The 19,263-nt window shown below is 33.6% G+C and overlaps 2 pseudogenes across 1 annotated transcript; both read right to left on the bottom strand.

Moving 5' to 3' along the window:
- Nucleotides 1-668: 668 nt before the first annotated feature.
- On the bottom strand, nt 669-4,480 carry LOC143575282 (structural maintenance of chromosomes protein 3-like; annotated as a pseudogene).
- A 259-nt stretch (nt 4,481-4,739) lies between these two features.
- Nucleotides 4,740-6,721, bottom strand: LOC143575296 (shikimate O-hydroxycinnamoyltransferase-like; annotated as a pseudogene). The gene is made up of 2 exons (XR_013142738.1): nt 6,283-6,721; nt 4,740-5,625 (listed from the first exon to the last, which is right to left on the bottom strand). The product of XR_013142738.1 is annotated as a shikimate O-hydroxycinnamoyltransferase-like (transcript).
- Nucleotides 6,722-19,263: the final 12,542 nt, after the last annotated feature.

Below are 19,263 nucleotides of genomic sequence, written 5' to 3'. Positions count from 1 at the left end.
TCTCGTTCCGATCCAAACCCGTTTCAACCCGAACGTGCCATTTTTCCTTAAGACACTAACCCACACCGACCCATATCTTTAAATTTGTCAACCTATTTTAACCCGAAAATAAGAATGTGGAATTTCAAGTGACTCATTTTGACTCATTTAGTTAAAACCTATGCCCAAACCAACCCATATAATTTTTAAAACAACCCAAATTGACCTATTTAAAGTGATTTGGGTCAAGATTAACCACCTCTAGGTTTTATCTCTAACGAGTCAAACAAAAAAAAACTGAAAACCATTCGAATGAATCTAAATTGTACTCCCTCCGTCTCATTATAAGTGTACAGGTTTGAAAAACACAAACTTTAAGGTGGATTGAATGATTATTTTTTTTTTCTTACCAAATGACAATAATGCTCTTGAAAAGTGGGTTCATCAATATTGTTTATTAATGTTGGTTGTGTGTGTTTAAGGGTAACTTGGAAATTAACTAATAAATTTTGAAAATGTACACTTATAATGGGAAATATATATATATATATATATATAAACACTTATAATAGGACAGTGGGAATACTTAACAAACAAAACCCAGCTCCTATAACATTTTATTCAAATAATTAATGTAGCATTTGTAAAATATAATGTAACAAGTTGACTTTGACTTTACCATGTGCAACTCATTCAGCATTATGCATTTGATCGTGCTCGATGAAATCCAATGCTTCCTCCATGTTGATAACATTTACATGACTGACACGGTTTTTGTAAGTCACACCATATATCTTGTTAGCAACTTTCACAAACTCGGGTCGAAATGTTGTTGCAATGAACTGTGTACTTTGCATATCCGCGAAGCGACGAATGATATCTAGAAACATGTTGTCAAGGATGCAAATAATAGAACAAATGAGACAAAACACGCGAGTGCAAGTCAACAATTTATTTGACTAGCTAAAACTAAATAATAAAAGCGACAATTTCCACCTATTTACTCTTAAATGGATTAATCTCTTGAATCATTTTATGCGGAAAATTTGATCATTATTATTAAGGGAAAATCGTATAAAAAAAACTAGTATACTCTCTGTTCTTCTCGTAAAAGTTCTTTTAACAATATTTACACATCAAAAACTCTCCATATGATAGATTTTTTTAGAAACTGTTAAAGAAAGTGATAGACGGAACTGCCATGAAACGACTTATTAGTCGATTTATTGATCACTATGGAATAGGATAGTATGTTAGTTTTTTATAGTGTTTGCTCTATAATTATCAAAACTTCAAATATTTGGCAGTATACTTCCAACTGCAGCTCGATACTGAGGGTCTAGTGCAGCGTCTATCTCATCAAACAGGAAAAACGGCGCATGATCATGTCTTTGAATGGCAAATATAAGTGCCAATGCAACCATAGTCTTCTGACCATCGGACAATTGCTTCATTGATTGTGTCTCCTCTTGTCCCGGGAAAGATACCTGCGATAATGCCTTAAATTAAAATGAACCTTTGTAGATATAAATTCTAACTATTATTAGGGTCGGATTCAGCTCGTTAAAAGATCGGATCAGGCCAAACTTAAACGAGCTCAGGCTCGCGAGCATATACATTATTTTCTATAACTTATATTTAATGTGCTAAATATTTATTTGAAAAAACATATTTAGTATGTACAAAGTTATAATAATATGACTAAACAAAACACATTATGTAGCATATATAACTATATCATATAAGTACAAAAAGACACAAATGTATATAAATTGTTAATGAATATTCAACAAGCCGAGCTCGGGCTTGTTTACACCCATAAGTCCTATGATAAAAAAAAGGTTTTGTAGAGAACACTTGCCTTTACTTTTACACCAATGTATTTTTCGACAGGCTTCTTGACATCAACTCGAGGCACATCATTGTCATAATCGTTATCAGCGGGTTCACCATCCTGAATTCGTATATATGAAGTAAGTTAGAAATCCCACAAAGATAGAATATGTATAAAGGAAACTAAAAACCCGACCTCTTTCTTCATCATGATCAAAAATCCATGACCGCCTTGCACAAGTTCAGAAAATACATCTCGAAAATGCTTAACCACACCTTCCAAAGTACTTTCAATATATTCATCGTTGCGTTGATCCAGTATTGATACAAGTTCTTTGATTTTCTGTAAATAAGATTCTGAAATGGTTTTTATTGATGGAATAAACTACCTAAACTTCCTTTATTTACAATGTAAAAGATATTATCAACAAAAACTCAAAATAAAAAATTCAAAGAATTAAAAAGTATAAATGTACACTTTTTTAGACATGAAAATGAACTAGGCGTTCAATGAACCGCGAGGTTTTGTTATGTCCGTTAATGTAAATTCGTTTCTCTCCATTTGTTTACAGTCAATTATATTCATTAGTTTATGTTTGTTCAATTGTTTGTATATGTTTGTTAATATATTCATTTAATTATTATTTGTATCATTACAACTTAGTGTAGTTTTAATAACTTTTTAGGCCTAACACACTCTTCTTCACATTACTTTTATGAACAAACACAAACACGAAAATCACGTTCGTTTGATTGTATGTTTACAAGCCTACTTTCATCGTCCTTTTCATATTTTTTTTCTCAATGTTACCTCATCACCAGCATCAAGGTCTTGTAGTCACTTCTGGAGTTCATCTCTTTGATCCGAAAAGTATGCATAATGATCAAGTGCTTTCTTGTTTGCATGACTAAACTGTTTTAACTTCTCATTGCACTTATGCAGCATTTTATATAATTCTTCTAAGCTTTTCTGTTTGTGCCTTCATTTGATGTGTTAACAACCCGTTTACTTACTAATGGGTCGATTTGAGTCTATATTTTTTCTATAACGGGTTAAAACGGTTAAATACAAAGATGGCTAAAAAGAGGGCACATATGAGCCGAGCGATCAACGGATTGAAAATCACCAAAAGTGTATTCAAATATTACCAAATAATATTGGTTTCATAATCATAAAAAACCAAACCAAACCTGAGTTATAGAGTTTATTTTTTAAATCTGTATTTTAAACAAGTTATAAAAATTTATAAAATTAGTGATAACTAAATGTTGTAGCCCAAATGTATAATAATCAATAAATTACTAATTAACAAAAAGATGTAGGTGAGTTTTAAGCCAAAACTCATTAATATGGGCCAATTTTTTTCAGCCCAAAAATTTCAAGCCCAAACGGTAAGACCGGCACCAACGGTTTCTAAAAACTCAAAAACCGATTTTTTATTTTTTATTTTTATTATTATTATTTTTTGTTTTTGTTTTTGGTTCGATTGAGCCCAAACTAACTCATGGCCACCCCACTTTTAACGCGTACAAAGAACGATCCATACCCAACCCGGCCGACCAACTCATTTGGCAAGCTCTACTGGCAGATATATTAGCCAATGATAACGAAAATTCAGTTAAGCCAAATAGAATAGAGGTCAAGAGACTATGATTACTTTTCAAACGCGTCTGACGATAACGGACCCAACTCTCTGATGTTCTTGGTTAGCTCTTCTTGCTTTGCAAGTAACATGTTTTTTCTACTAATTAGTTGCTCCGCTCGTTTATCTTCATTTTGACGGGTCTTTTCGCACTCATCTAAACAAGCCTGCATTACAAGAAATGTATTACTAATTTACTATCAATAATCACAGTTTGGTAAGGAAATTAATTTTATAAAAACGATAATCGAGCAAAAAGTTTGAAACCTATATAGATAAAATTACCTCAGCCAATTCCCGACGAGCATCATTAACTTCTTTATCATAAATAGTATACTCTAAAGACTTCCTCAGGTTATCAAGCTGCTGATACTTCTTCAACTCGGCTTTTTGTTCATCTAGCTAGCGTAATCTCTCATCCAAGTATTGCAGGATTTGAATTATCTGGTTTCTGTTATTTCCTGATCTTATAATAAAAGTATAAAGTATATAAGAAAGGATTAACCAAATGCAATAATATACCAATCTTAACAATCACTTGCCATTTTCTTGCAACATTTTCAAGGTTTCGAGACGACTCTCTTCATAAACACGAATACCACTTATTTCCATTAACAGATCCAGTCGTTCCGAATCATTCATCAAGGCCAATGATGTCATCTGCAAAAAATGCATGATTATTATAAAATATACACTTCACCTGTGATCAAAATATTCAAATGGATGAGATAATGAGATGTCATACGTTGTCTTGTTGCACGACATAATATGGATTGGAAAGAGAGAACCGGGCACTTTCCAACAGATTCTTAACTTCGGTTTTCCTACAATGATGCGTTTGCTTCTTTTACATGACATTCAAAAAAAGATAATAAGATAATTCAAGTTATAGATCAATTACCTGGTTCTTACATTACATGCTCCCCATCCAAATAATATTCATCCTTTTTAGTACCGACTGTTCTTCGCAGCCGCAGCTCCTTGTTATCAACCTTCAAATCACAGAAAATAAATTTAGCAACCATTAGTACTATTTAAAAACTAAACTTATTTCCGTGCAGACGAAACACGAAACACAATTCAATAGCAATGCATAAAAATTTAAAGTTTCAAACAAGGATACTTTATTCTTCATTTATATGTTTTTATCATTAAAGATTTAAAGTTTCATCAAAAACCAAATACACAAAGGTTCGAACATGCATGACACTTTCAAAAGGATGTAGAAAGAAGAAAGTGGCCACTCACACATAGAGTTGCCATGAAATAGACGTATGTAACTCGTTATATATCATACAACAACTTTTTGAAAAGCTTCATTTGTTCAACTTCTAGAGAAATTATTATAGACAAACTTCCATCATTGATTGGGCTTGGTAACAATGTTAATGCTCCTTCCACATCGATCGCACCGGGCCCCATGAATATCGGTCGCACCCATCCGAAGTCAATCATGAATCGGGAGCCGAGCCCAAGTGGTTATACCAAAATTTGAGATTTTATAAGTCTCCACAACGGCACTAGCAAGAGACGCCAGATCAGGCTGAAGTTCCAAGTAGTCGATTGTTGACTTTAGGTAATCGGTGGTTCTCCTTCCTAGCGCCTCACGGATTTTACTAGCACCATACCAACTAGGATTTGATATAATTTCGCCTGCTAATGTTGTGGCGTTGTGTAGGAAGATAACATTCCCAAAATACCCCGGTGGCAGAGCGGGCTTAATATAAGCCCGCTCGTCAGCTATAAAATAAAGCTTGGTCTCCTGATCATCAGGTAGTCCACGAGCTTTACAAATGCACTTCCAAACATGACCCGAGAAAATTTCAAATGAACTATAGTTTATTGGGCTGCCATCTTCCATGGATTTTTCTTTGAGCCTGTTGAGTTGGCCTCGTGTTAATTTCAAAATTGAGACGGTTATTTCTCGTGGTTGTGCTTCGAGAGGCAATTTCATTGGTGGGGTGAGCCTGCATTCGTTGTGCTCATAGGGTGGATGTGCCGGGTCCCGAGCACGAAGGAGTGTTCGGTCTATGAATGGCGGCATGATGAGGTCAAGGCCACGAGCCATATCGCCCCAAGCGTTCATGAAATGCAACGCAGAGGCCCCGTCACAAACATAATGGTGCATCCCAACTCCTAGAGAAACCCCTCCACATTTGAAGAAAGTAACCTGCTTAAATTTACATATAAAACATGTTTGTGTTTATAAGCTTACAACTAAAAGACAAAAGTACTTTGACTTAAATTGGTTAAATACTAAGTTTATATTTTAAGTTTCTAAATAAATTTTAATGACTAAGTATGAAGGCCGTGTGTTACGGTAGAGGTCTTATACATAAAAAAAAAGTGTACGTTAAAATGTTGAACTGCGCGCGCATGCACGTTTAACCGTGAAAAGGTTAAAAATAATAAAAAAATTATAAAATGAAACCAAAATTTTTACGTAAACCTATCTCGTGTTAGAAGAGTGTATAAGATAAGTCCAAAAACAAATCTGCTTCGAAAACTTAGTATCAGTCTTTCACGCACACATATTTATATATAGCTTTATAAATATAATAATGCATGACAGTGATAATAAATATTATTATGATCAAGGACAATAAACATAAAAATAAACATTATAGAAAAAAAAAATTAAAGAGAGACCATAAAATTTAAAAAAATGTTGTGTAGTAACCCTTAATTAATTAGGGAGGGGTATATTTAGCCTAACCCTTAATTAATGTCACACGCCTTTTAAAACCGATTCGACATGTTCTATCTAGTAAAATGATTGATTTAATAACGTCTACATACGTATTGAGTCATGCATGTTTTTAATCACCTGTAAGACCAGCAATGGATATGATTCGATTCCTTGCGAGTAATCAACTTCTGGGATAAGCTCCTGAAGCTCGGGTGTAGGTGCAAAGTCACCAAAATCATCAACCACACCATCATAATCCGCTTCCACAAACAACACGCCTTGTCCTTGACAATCGATCACAATCCTACCTTTCTCATCCTCCTTCAACCGGCCTGCCAACGGGTAAAATGCAACCAAAGCTTTGCTCAAAGCTTCCTTTATGCGTTTTGTATCAAAGAAGTTGGTAGCACCATTGGGACGGTAAATATAGACCGTTTGTGTGTGAGCACACGGGACCATGAGGTCGAGGTTCGAGTTCCATAGGTTTATGTTTGGAGTCTGGTCGAGTGGAACCACTGTCGTTGATTCTCGTACCACGATCTTCATGTGTATGTTTGGTTGTTAATGATGTGTAAAATTTTGTATCGTGTATAAGGAATATTTTAGGAGTATTTATAATTGTATGTAGTGCTGATTTTCTCTTGCATGGGGCCAGGTATATTTGACATTTGAGACTTTGTGCTGTCAAAACGCATATTTATATATGTATATATACTAGTTTTATACCCGTCCACCGGTACTTTAATGTCATAATAACATAATTAGTTTTTCTTTGCATTTTAAAGATACAAATATTTACCAAACAATCCACAATGTGTGAATACATGATTATATTATAAAATAACTATACAAAAACTACCACATTTGTTTAGGCATATGATGATATTAGGGAAAACAACAAATGTTAAATTTTATTCTCATAATTTCCTCTATTGGAGCCATAATCCAGCGTACCCCCAACATCAGCAAGCACCACTGTGTCCATAACAAAAGTCAAGTAAAATTAGTCAATTAGCAATGAAAAGAAATATAGACACAACACATCTGCAGATGACAAATGAATATTATCAGAAACTAATTACCAAATTAAACATATGAGAAGTATACCTCAACTTATCTGAAGGACTAAGGAGCACTTCAAGAAGAAGGATAAGTGCTTGTGATGAAGGTTGTTTGTTCATCATGCAACAAAAGATCTAAGATATTAAGAGGAGATAATCAGATTGCCCATACTCCTTTCTAATATGTGTTTGAATCTCCTCATTCTCTTTATCCTCTAAATCTCTAATGACACTTCACTTTAGGGGAATCTTTAGGCTGATTTTTGGCCGCACATGATTTGCAATGTTTTGGGCAGAAGTTAACAATTGTATGTGTGTGTGTTTCATAAAAGTATGCATCACAAACAGTATATCTTAAGTAACTGATGGTTATTATATGGTTATAGTCAAATTTTAAAAATCAGATTTCAAGAAAATGATAATAAGAATGCAGAGTAACTTATACCTACCTCCTCATGATTGATGATCAACTGTCTCAGCGTAAAGTCCATAAATATTATTAGTCGAACATCATACCACATCATACCACGCCAACAGCCATGACCGAAACAACCCAATAGCATTAATCAATTATTTAAATCAGCTCAAAAACATATCAACACATTCCATTTCAAATAAGTCCTATCATATATCCGTCTATATCTTACACAGATATATTAATGTACATACAAATTTTACACAAATAAATCACACAAATATATCAAAGCCACTGAATTAATTGAAAAGTATAAATCAATAAAAATTACCAATGGCAACAATCTTTTCGCCAAGCATGTAGATCGAGATATAGAATCACTTTTTTTCTATTTCTGTACTCTACGTAATACAAACTTGAACTATTTAAAAGCTAATATAATAATCAAATAACCATGGGAAACCAATTATCTGAATTACTTCATTAATTAAGAATATGACTTTGAAAAAAAATGGAAACTTAAAGTTCACTTTGAATTGACATCAACAATGGTTACATCATGATGAGCAGGCCCGTCTTTTAACCAAAATGGGTCAGTGGTAAGTTATTTTCAGCAGGTACTCGAATTTTATCGACTTGAGTAAGAGCATCTCCACCATTATATCAACTGAGATACCTTGCATACGGATATACAATTAATAAACCATATTTAATCAACTATCATAACACAGAAAATATAGAAAATAAAAATAACCACAACTACACAAGCATACCTTCCAACCAGGTTTATTTACAACGGATGAATATGTTGTAGATAAATCTTTGGGACGGTTGTGCCCAAAAAATAGCACCTGTAGTAGAACCATCAACATTGGAAATTTAGAAGATGTAGGATATTAAAACTTATGAACTTAAACAAATGATGAGAGATAGATTAGTAATATTGAATCAAAATTGAACAGGCGATAATGCGTACCTCTTTGGCGTCCTCAAACATCACAAATTGCCATATATCGGTTCAAGCAAAAGAGGACACGAAACTTGAATACTTTTAAAAACTCTTTGAATGCTGATTTGCTTATTTTCAGAGAGCCATGAACAGCCAAGATGCCTTTAAAAACCCACAACTGAAAGATAAACAATGTTGCACCAATAAACCCTAAATTGAATTTAAAAAAAAGAACAAAAACACACAAAAACTGAATTAAAAAAAGAATTATAAACCCTAAACTGAATTGCTATGTTTGTGTTCATTGAAGTGGAAGCTACACATGCATATTATGAAAAATAGGGAAATTAGGGTTTTGAACAAAAATTGAAAACGAAAACCAGATCTGAGAAGGAGAGAGGTGGATGCGATATTTACCAATATCAACTGTGTTCCATATTTACCAGATCTGAGAACGAAAACCATATCGTCAACCCTCGATTTCAACATTTCTTTGCCGGTGATATCTGATGACTAAGATGTGCGAAAATATATATATAAATATAAAACACAAATCGCAACTAAGCTTTAATTACCAAACAATCTATCCTAGTTCACACAAACGGCAAGTGTACCGGTCGCGTATAGCAAAGATGAGGAAAGTCCGGATATCGAACTCGAAGACACGTGAAAACGTTTATAATTACTAAACTCTAACTAAGACTCACCAAAATATTATTTAAATGATTTTTTAATATTTAGAATTGATTAAACTACTTAACTTAATTAAATGAAAACTTTTAACAAAATACTTTGAAAACTTTGGTTTAAATTCAATGAATAAAGACGTCTACCTAGGAATGAATCATGTTGATAGAAATAACAAGACAATAGATTGAAAATATTCACGACACCGGTTATAAAAGATGACACAACTAAAACTTGTTTAAGAAAGTCAAATTACCTCTCAGTCTCTCTAACAAACTCTAACTTATTTTAATTGATTTTAAAGAACAAACCGGAAAAACAATTATTAACGTGTTCAAATGTCGACTCTCCTCTCGGTCTCATCGACACACTATCCTAATGGAGACAAATACTATGTCACCAAGGATAGAGGAACAATAAGGATAGAGGAACAATTTAACTTAACCCAAATTAAACCAACTAATTGCACATAAACACTCAAACTTGACAAGAAAAAAACCCGCTCTCGCGCGGTCTTAATTCTAACAAGTAAAAGCAACGAGACAATATTACTTCTTATCACCTCTCGGTCTCAAAGAAGGTGTATTTTAACTGATTTTAGATGATTATATTACCCACTTATCCATACGGTTGTACACCCCGCAAATAAACCCTAAACACCAAGTCAAGAGTCTAACAAGCAATCAATTAATCAAAACTAATTCAATTAACTAATGCAAGAGGATTATAAGTAATAAAACATAAAACACAGCCATCACACACAATCTAATTTATGGTTTAGTTAAACTTTACATCAATAATTTAAGTCTTGAACATTAACAATCCATTAAACAAGTCAAAACTACTCAACAATCATCTATCATAGGCAGAACATGCAAGTTTAGCTACTCATTGATTTTGGACAGCCATGTATACTCAAGAAAAACATCATAAACATCATCATAAACATAATTAAATTCATTCAAGAACCAAACAATATCAATAACAAGTCAAACAATCAATCAATTGCAAAACAATTCAAAACAAAAGACCAAATCAATAAAGTTAGGGTTCTTGAAAAGCAAGTAAAGTTTATGGATGTTTTACTATCAAGTATGGCTGAGATCTATGATGAATAAGGTCCCTAGTAGCTGCCCAAGATCACCCTGAGCCTCCTTCTTCTTCTCCAGCCGCCAACAGCCCCTCAACAGCCGCCGCCTCTTTCCTTTTTTTATTTCTTCTTTGCCGGCTGCAGGTTCCAATCGGAAGTTGTAGTTAGGGTTTAGGTTTTTTTTTTTAATTTCTTTGTATTTCGGGATTAATGATGAATGAATGGTTGGAAACTTTATTAATTAACTTAATATAATATTGTGTAAGGCTTTTAAGATGTGGGCTTGGGTCGAGCCTTGACTTATAAGTTTGAAAGTTGCACAATTAAGCCCCTAAACTCTTCCAATTTAACTCTTTTTTCCACCAAACTTCATAACCTACAAGAAAACAATCATCTTTGTAATATTAAGCATAAACAAACCATAAAACTTAGTAATTAAACTAAAAAGCAATTAAAACATGATAAAAATGATACGGAAAGTAAGTGTGTTTCACTACACATCAGCATATAATCATATCAACTCCCTACCAGATTCACCGCCAATTAAAGAACCGATTATCTGATTTTTTGATAATAAAGAAAAGTGGTAGAGAGTAAAACAAACAAAGAAAATGACAGTAGAAATAAAAGAGGAAAGCAGATCTAGGGTTATGAGAGAGAGAGAGAGAGAGAGGAATCTTTATTCAACTTTCAAAATTTGAATTCTTGAAAATCTCAAAAAATATAACGGGTTCAAGGAATTGGCGACGTGGAAGCTTGTATGATGAACACAATATCAAATAGAATGTGGGGCTGACACGTGTCCCAAATGCATGTGGGTGGTGGTGACACGTTTCAGAACCTGTTTTCTTTTATCAAATCGTGAGAGTATCATGATAAAAAAAATATATGTATATTGAAAGGATATACACAAGAATGAAATATATCATTAAACATTGAGAGTATCAACATGAGAATTTCACACGATGTGAATTCTAATTTGATTACAACATATGAAAGAAATATATGTTATTATTATTAACATTTATAATAAATCGTTCGAGATTTGTTATAAGAGTTTTACTAATGATGGACTCGTAGATGCTTCTACCACCATCAATTTTGTTTGAACTATGTGGAGGACGTGTCCTTCATTTTAGGAGAGTATCCTAATACATGGTTTCAAGAAAACAATGTCTTCACCAAAATTCACTTGGATTAAGACTTATGTGTAAGTCCACATAAGTCAATGTTGAAGCCTTAAAGATCAAGGGAAAAGAGTTGTGTTCTTGAACTGAATGATAAAGTCATGTTTTGTAACATGAAATAATCTAGAGATTTTTTCTAAACATTGAAGTTTGTGGTGTGTCTAAGTGAATGTGAACAAGGTATATGGTGTTATACCTTGAGGCTGTGAATGATCAGAATGATGCATCTTTTGTTCACATGCTAAAATATTATAGTCTAAAGCATGCTAGACTAGTACTTAGTTAATTATGGTACTCCCCGGAGACTAATTAACTTTATATATTCAAAATGTATATATGGACACAACGAATTAGCGTGTAGAGAAAGTTGAAAGATACTTTCATTCATTATAAGGAAGGGCATTAAATTCATTGGTTTGATGACAAACTTATGACAATGACATATGTTGGTTGGTCAACTCAAAAGCTATTGAGTACCAAAATAAACATTGATGAACTCACTAATACAATGAGGCAACTCTTGTTCAAATCACGGGTATCTAAATGTCGTTATAAACATCTGTTGTCATAAGTAAGGTTACAAATAGTAGTTCAAATGGCAAGAAATGTAGGGGATGAGACATTTAAGAACCGACCCTTTGGGTATGAAAAATTGGTTGTATGAGAAGATTCTCAAACACGTAGAAAGGGAGAACCTTTCATTACCCCATTTGAATGCTATCCAATAACACTTAAATGTGGGAGTAACTTGCATCTGAATATTGGGCATATATTTGGTTGCTAATGTTTGGCAATAAGAATTTGGTGATCTAAATAGATATTGCAAACACGTGTTCGCCTAAAACATAATATTTATGTTCTTCTAAGACATTTATTATAACAAGGTTCAAGGTGATACCTGTTGTTATACTCATAGAAGCTTGAATATAGGAAAATTAACTTACAAGTTAAGAACACATCATAACAACTCATCTCAAACTGAAATTATTTACAAATGGCTTGACAAAGTCATAGATAATATTTTGGATCCAACAACCCGAGGGTTGACGAGAGATGAAGTTGTGGAATGGGACTAAAGCCCGTGGGAAAAGAAAGTATGAGGGAAACCTAACTTAGCAGACTAGAGATCCCAAGAGCTAAGTTCAATAGGACAACTTAATCATATAACCGAAGGGTAGTCATTGTGGGGGCATCACTAATGTATATGTTTACATACAAGCTAATATATATGTTTATATATATATAAATATTCTCCAAAAAATAATAAATGGAGTTTAATTACTTTCTAGTCCATTCCTATTAACAACGGTGACATGTTGTGAGGTTAAGCATAATGTATGGTTGACGATTTTGTGTAAATCGTGTTAACCTTAATGTTTTTAATGATTTGAGATAAAATCACCTATGTGAAAGAGAAGTGGGGTCGCTTCGAATGAAACTGTGAGGTGCGCAGTTCCTAGAGCTTTCATAGAACCAGGCTAGTGTTCCATGACCATAACGGACACGACAGTGAGGGATGTGCCCAGCTAAGGAGAGTATTGTGTGAAGGCGTATTGTCGTTTCCACAAATGGGGGTCTGTTCAAAGACATCGCGTCTACAAACCGCTAGGAGGCTAAGTATGCTTCACAAAGGAAGGTTCAAAGGGTAACACCTACCTATCCTGCAATACTCAACTGTCGAGGTTTTCATTGGAAATTTTATGTGTTTTGATTGATCTCCATTCATGTGGGGGATTGTTGGAAAATTTATTGGTGAAAATGGGTTTTTCACTAACTTTGGACATAAATAATATATTTATATATGTGTTGTATAAATATTGATTTGAGTGTCCAAAACGGAGCTTAGATGAATGAATATCAATGCTCGAAGTTGTATGGTTGAAATAACCAAAGAAGAGAAAATTGGATTTATCTTTGACATCGTGTCCCACGTAGGAGCGCATGAGTGTCGCGCCTGCATAATGGACTGTTGCGAACAGTTGTTTGGACCTGGTCAAATAATTTGTTTCAACTCATGTCATGAATAAATATGATGGTTTTGATTCACCACTTAAATCTAATTAAAAGTATTTAACCATGTTAATTACAATAATTAATTTCAAGTTTATTACAAGATTAATTATCTTGTTTATGACTAAATTAATTTTATTGTTTATGACATATTAATTTGGTTAAAGTATTTCTCATTTTGTGCAAGTATATAATGAACTTGTTGGTTCATGTTGTAGATAGACTTAAAAAAGTTTTGGAGTCACTTACACACACTCATGACAAAATTTAGAGAGGAGCACTCTCTATATTATGTCAAACAACTTCAACAAATTTTCCTACATCTTGATAAACACTAATATAGCCGGTGACTTCATCGGGTTCGTGGCCATCTCCGGCAGTACATATACTGTTCCGGTTGTTGTACCCTGGGAAACAGACGCGCTTGAGAGTAGGCATGAAATCTGTTTTAAGGGCCCGTATCTAACACGATCCTCAACCAAAACCGTTACCCAATTTCAATAAACGAATTGTTGTTTTGAAGAAACATTTGTTGGAGACTCAAGTGATGAAGACTTGTGACATGGATGCTAGAATAAAGCTTATGGAAGCTCTCTTAGTAAGATATGGATTGAATCATTTCGGTATATAAAATTGCATTTTATATTCTTTTTATGTACTTTTGTAAATGGTATTGTACTAAGTGAATTTTCCAGGATTAACGAGAGTATCGCTATTATATTTTTTATTATTATTTTAACTAACAGTGAACCACTTTTCCTACAGGGTTTTGACGCATTTATTGTTATCGGGTTCCATTTTGGAATCCTAGGCGAAGACGTGGCGGAGACCGGTGACTTTATGTATCTGATTGTTTATTTTTATTGATAGCTTTCTCTCTCTATTGTTTGAGAGATCACCGGAAATCGGCGGTTTTTCTTGGTGGCATAAGTATGACGGTGATGCTGTGCACACTTTTGTGGCTCCAATTAGTCTGATGCTGGGTTCCGAAAGTATGGCGGTGGTGTTGTGCTACTTTTGTGACTTCGACTTTGTCTATTAAGGCTCCGATTCTTCTGTTTCCGGGTTCTATTTTGTCAACCCTAGGCGACGGGATGCTGTGTCGGGTTCCATTTTTGGAACTCTTAAACATGGCATAAATCGATCTCCAATGCCTACCTTTCAGTTGCAGGTAATGTCAATGTCATTTACTAAATTTTAAGTATGTTTTGTTTGGAGGTTTTCATTTATTTCATGATGGATTCTAATTTTTTATTTTTTTATTTTCAGAAGAGGAAAGAGATATATTTGTTGCAGGTCTATGGGAGAACATATACAAGATCTTGAAGTAATCTTGAAAGAGCAATATAATGTTGTTTTAGATACAATTGGTATACACTAGACAGAACAATGGGATCTAATTTTATTAAAAAGAGGTGAACATTATATGACACTACATGTACCATACACCAAATTCTTAAAACTGTTCTTTGATTTTTGGATTTTAGGATTATTTTATACTTTCTTTGACACATGTTTGTTTCTTGATTTAGCTGAGTCGACATCTTTAGCTGATAGTCAAGTGCCGGTCATACTGCATTTACGCTTTCAAAGAAATCGTGACACCAATTTGATTTCTTCGCTGTGCAAGTACACTAATGATAATTACATACTGGATAATGAGTTTTTGTCACGTTGGTGCATTTCATTAGCTGACCAATGGTCAGTCAATATGTGATTAAGTTGACCACTTTCATAAATTTTTAATTCAACAAACTTTTAGCAGCAGCCACTCAAAATTTTAATACCAATATTTGTACCGTAGAACTGTAATATGCACAACCTTGATTTGATTGGTCAAGTGGGTAAAACTGGAAAGGGGGGGGGGGGGGGGGTTTAAACGGTTCAAAACTCTATTCTTTAGTTATTTTTTTAATACTTTTGTTATATATTTGAATGATTTATGGGTTACGTGGTATGCAATATGCAGTGGTTGAAGAAGACAAGGAGGAAAACTCTCTAAACTTCTTTACAGAGGATAAAAGGTTAGTCAAAACTTTAATTGTTTTTTAGTGCATTACGGCGTTTTATTTATTTTTTTAGTTATGTTAATCTAATAAGACTTAATATTAAGTTGGGTGAAAAGGTTATTCAAATCTCTAAAATACCTATAAAATAAGGACTTCATTTTAGATGTCTTCACTAACGTATTATTGATTTTAGGATAAAGACGTACACTTTTGGAATCTACAGTTTGTTAATTGGGCCCTCAATTGTTTCATTTTGGTTTGGAGCTGCTGATTTCAAAAGAGCGCAGTAAATTAAAGTACAAATTTGGAGCTCCTGATTTCAAAGGATATAAGTACAAATTTGGGCCAACAATTGTTTCATTTTGTTTGTGTAAAGGTTTTTCCAAGTTTTATTCACTAATGAGCTATAGCCTTTGTAAATGTAATGGAACTCAAAAGGTTTGGACATTGTATTGATGCACCACAATGCTCGGCCACAACGTGCGAGGTTGAAATTTCTAGACACAAACCCGCATAACGCGCGGGTTATAAAACCTAGTTGATTATTAAATTATTAAATTCTCATAATTCAAATTCAAGCACAAATTCTTGTGTTTCTCGTGTAATCACTAATCAGTTAAATACTTGTCTATATATAAAAACTAAGTTAAAAACTCACTTAGGTATATTATGTCTAGAGTTATTCTGGTCTTTTTTTTCATTCGGCTTCAACACAGTTTACATTGACCAAATTAGAGGTTCAACGTTCCATTCATAAGCCATTTTTAAAAAAAGCCAAATGCTCTTATGTGTATTCGATTTAGATATGCCATACGAATGGTTCCATTCAGTGGCAAACAAACACCCCCTTAGTCTTTTTCGGTTCAGACTTTGTAACTATATTTGTTGATGATTGTTTTTGTAGAGACTTTGAATTCCACTTACATGTTTTGCAAATGAGAGCATGATTGTTTTTACTTGTGTTTTATTTTGCCATAGTTTAATTATGCATCATTTATGATCTCTCTCTCTCTCTCTCTCTCTAAAATGTATATCCTTATTTTGTTAAGCAAATAATCTAATTATAAAGAGAGAATCATGAAGAATATATGTAGAAATAATAATAATATTTAAAGATAATGGTATAATGATCATGTTGTAGTTGAAATCAAGTGGTGGCATGTCATTGATCTTATCTTAGCACCCACTAGTTAAAGAAGCAATTTCTTTAGGAGACAAATGGGTTTCAAGAGTTGACATATAGGAAGTTGGTGAAGCCAGCATATCCACTACTTTAGCTTGTTTATCCGACTCTATCCCAGTTGTTTCATGCTGAAAATCATGTTAAGGTGCACGGGCCGCCCTACTCGCCCCCACCGGAGTAGTCGTGTTACATGTGACACAACAAGATTATATGACAAGTATCACTAAGTTGTAGTTTATTCAAAGTGCAACTAATGATGTAGTTTGAATCAAATGGTGACCATGTCATTGGTCTTATCTTTTCACCCACTAAAAGAAGAATTAAAGAAGAATTTGTTTTTACAAACACTTATTTACGGAATTTTTCTTTAAATACGATGCAATATAATTAGTACAATATTCACATTTTATTATTAAATAACTTTATTTCATATTTCTTATAGCCTAGTTATAGTTCTCTCATAAGTCGTAACTAATATTAGAAATTACAAAGTCTTAAGGATTGAATATTTTATTACGATTTTAATCCTCAGTATAATTGCAACTAAATTAAGGAAGTTGGTTGTAGAAGAAAAAACAAATGAAGAAGAAAAAGTAAGAAAAAGTTAATATGTTTGAAATCCATCATAGTTATTTTAGGTTAGAAGTTTGGGGTATGCAAAGTCAGTTCAATTCGATTATGGGGGTTTTATCATAACTGTAGCCGAGCTAATTTAGCTATAAAATTGCCAGTTAAACTTCGGTTATGGATCACTTTCAGTTAAGTTTGGTTGATTGTCCAATGTATTTTGTTCTAGTTGAATATGGTTCGGTTATGACGTTCTAAGCTCAATTATGAAGTTTCGAAGCTGAAATATGTCGGTTTCAAGCTTGGTTATAGTGTTCTAAGCTATTTTGTAAACAGTTATAGCTAATTTAAATGTTTAAAGCTGAAAATAGATGTATAAAAGACATGTCCCAAACAGTGTTGAAACATTATACGAGTAAACTTTGTATATGATACAATTGTGTTTCTAGGTCTCAGTGCTATATATCTCGTGCTTGTATAAGTGAAATTTATATTCTTTTCGGCCTAACCCAAAATATCGTAGACTCATAGGCCCAACGTACAATATTCAATTTTATTTGTTTGACTCATTACAATATTCAATTAATTATTAACTAACAAAAACCTTTTGGCCTAAATTCAATATATTTTGCCATTTTTTTCGGTTCAAATGTTTCAAGCTTTAATGACAAAACCAAAAAAACCGAAAATGAACCAAAGTAGCAAACCCAAACTGAAATAAACCAAAATGGAACAGTACATACTGGTTTTTGGTTCTGAGTTTAGCCAAAAACTGATCCGATCCATGCATACGCTTAGTAGAGTTTGCTGGTAGCTACTTGTACATTGAGTAATAATTATCCTAATCAAATCCCATCAAACGATCAAGTCTTAACATATGAAAATGAAGAAAATAAGGCTTCAAGTTCAAACAAAAACACCAGAATATTAATGTTAAGAGTCAACATGCATATATAGCTAGATTTAAAAAACCTAGCGTCTACAGATAAAAAGATGATGCATTTCTTTATTCAACACAAATCCTCTGGTCCACGTTGAGCCACCACACCTAAAACACACAAATTCCTGTCAATAAGTGACTTTAAAATATGGTGGTTATATTCAAACACCAGCCCCCCTGTTGTGTAAATAAGTCTATACGGCTCGGCTCGGCTCGTATAGGGTCTATATGAGTCGTATAGCCCTAACTTATATGTACGGAGGTGATAGTGTGACAACTTTTTGCAGTCCATACGAGTCGTATCGACCCTATACGTGTCGTATAGGTTTTCTGGCTCGTATAGCCCACTTACCTTGTCTGACCTATATGAGCTGTATAGGGTCTATATGACTCATATAGACAGCATGTCAGCCTATACTTACCCCAAAAAACTCATGTTGTTCGTAGGTTGTTTGATTAGTATGGAGCAAAATATTTACCTTTAGTTTATAACCAACTTGGATGTTATTTTTAACATTTTGTAATTTGAAAGTAATCTTATAATTATCTAAAAAAACACCTATCGAGTCAAACAGACTCTATACAAGTCGTATAGCCCCATACGGCTCGTATAGGGTCTATACCGTACAAGGGAATAAAAGCTAACACTCCTGACCAAAAATGACCTGACTCTGCACGATTGCACCTATACGAGTCATATAGGCTCTCCTGGTGTTTGAATAACGTTCCTGATGTGTGTATAACCCAAGCCTTAAAATAAGGTACAAAGGCAGCCAATTTTTTTAATGGGGTTTTATCTCTAACGAGTCAAACAAATAAAACTGAAAACTATTCGAATGAATCTAAAGAGTACTTAACAAACAAAACCTAGCTCCTATAACATTTTATTCAAATCATCATATTATTTACAAAATAAATAATGTTCAGACCCTACCATAGCTACTGATGGGATATACTGAGTACGATGATGATGATGTAAAATATAATGTAACAAGTTAACTTTGACTTTACCAGGTGCAGC

This window comes from Bidens hawaiensis, unplaced genomic scaffold (assembly GCF_021521415.1).
Source record: "Bidens hawaiensis isolate Kalapana, Puna unplaced genomic scaffold, B.hawaiensis_p1.1 tig00027332_1, whole genome shotgun sequence".
Classification (NCBI taxonomy): Eukaryota; Viridiplantae; Streptophyta; class Magnoliopsida; order Asterales; family Asteraceae; genus Bidens; species Bidens hawaiensis.
This window is presented reverse-complemented; position numbering and strand designations above follow the sequence as displayed.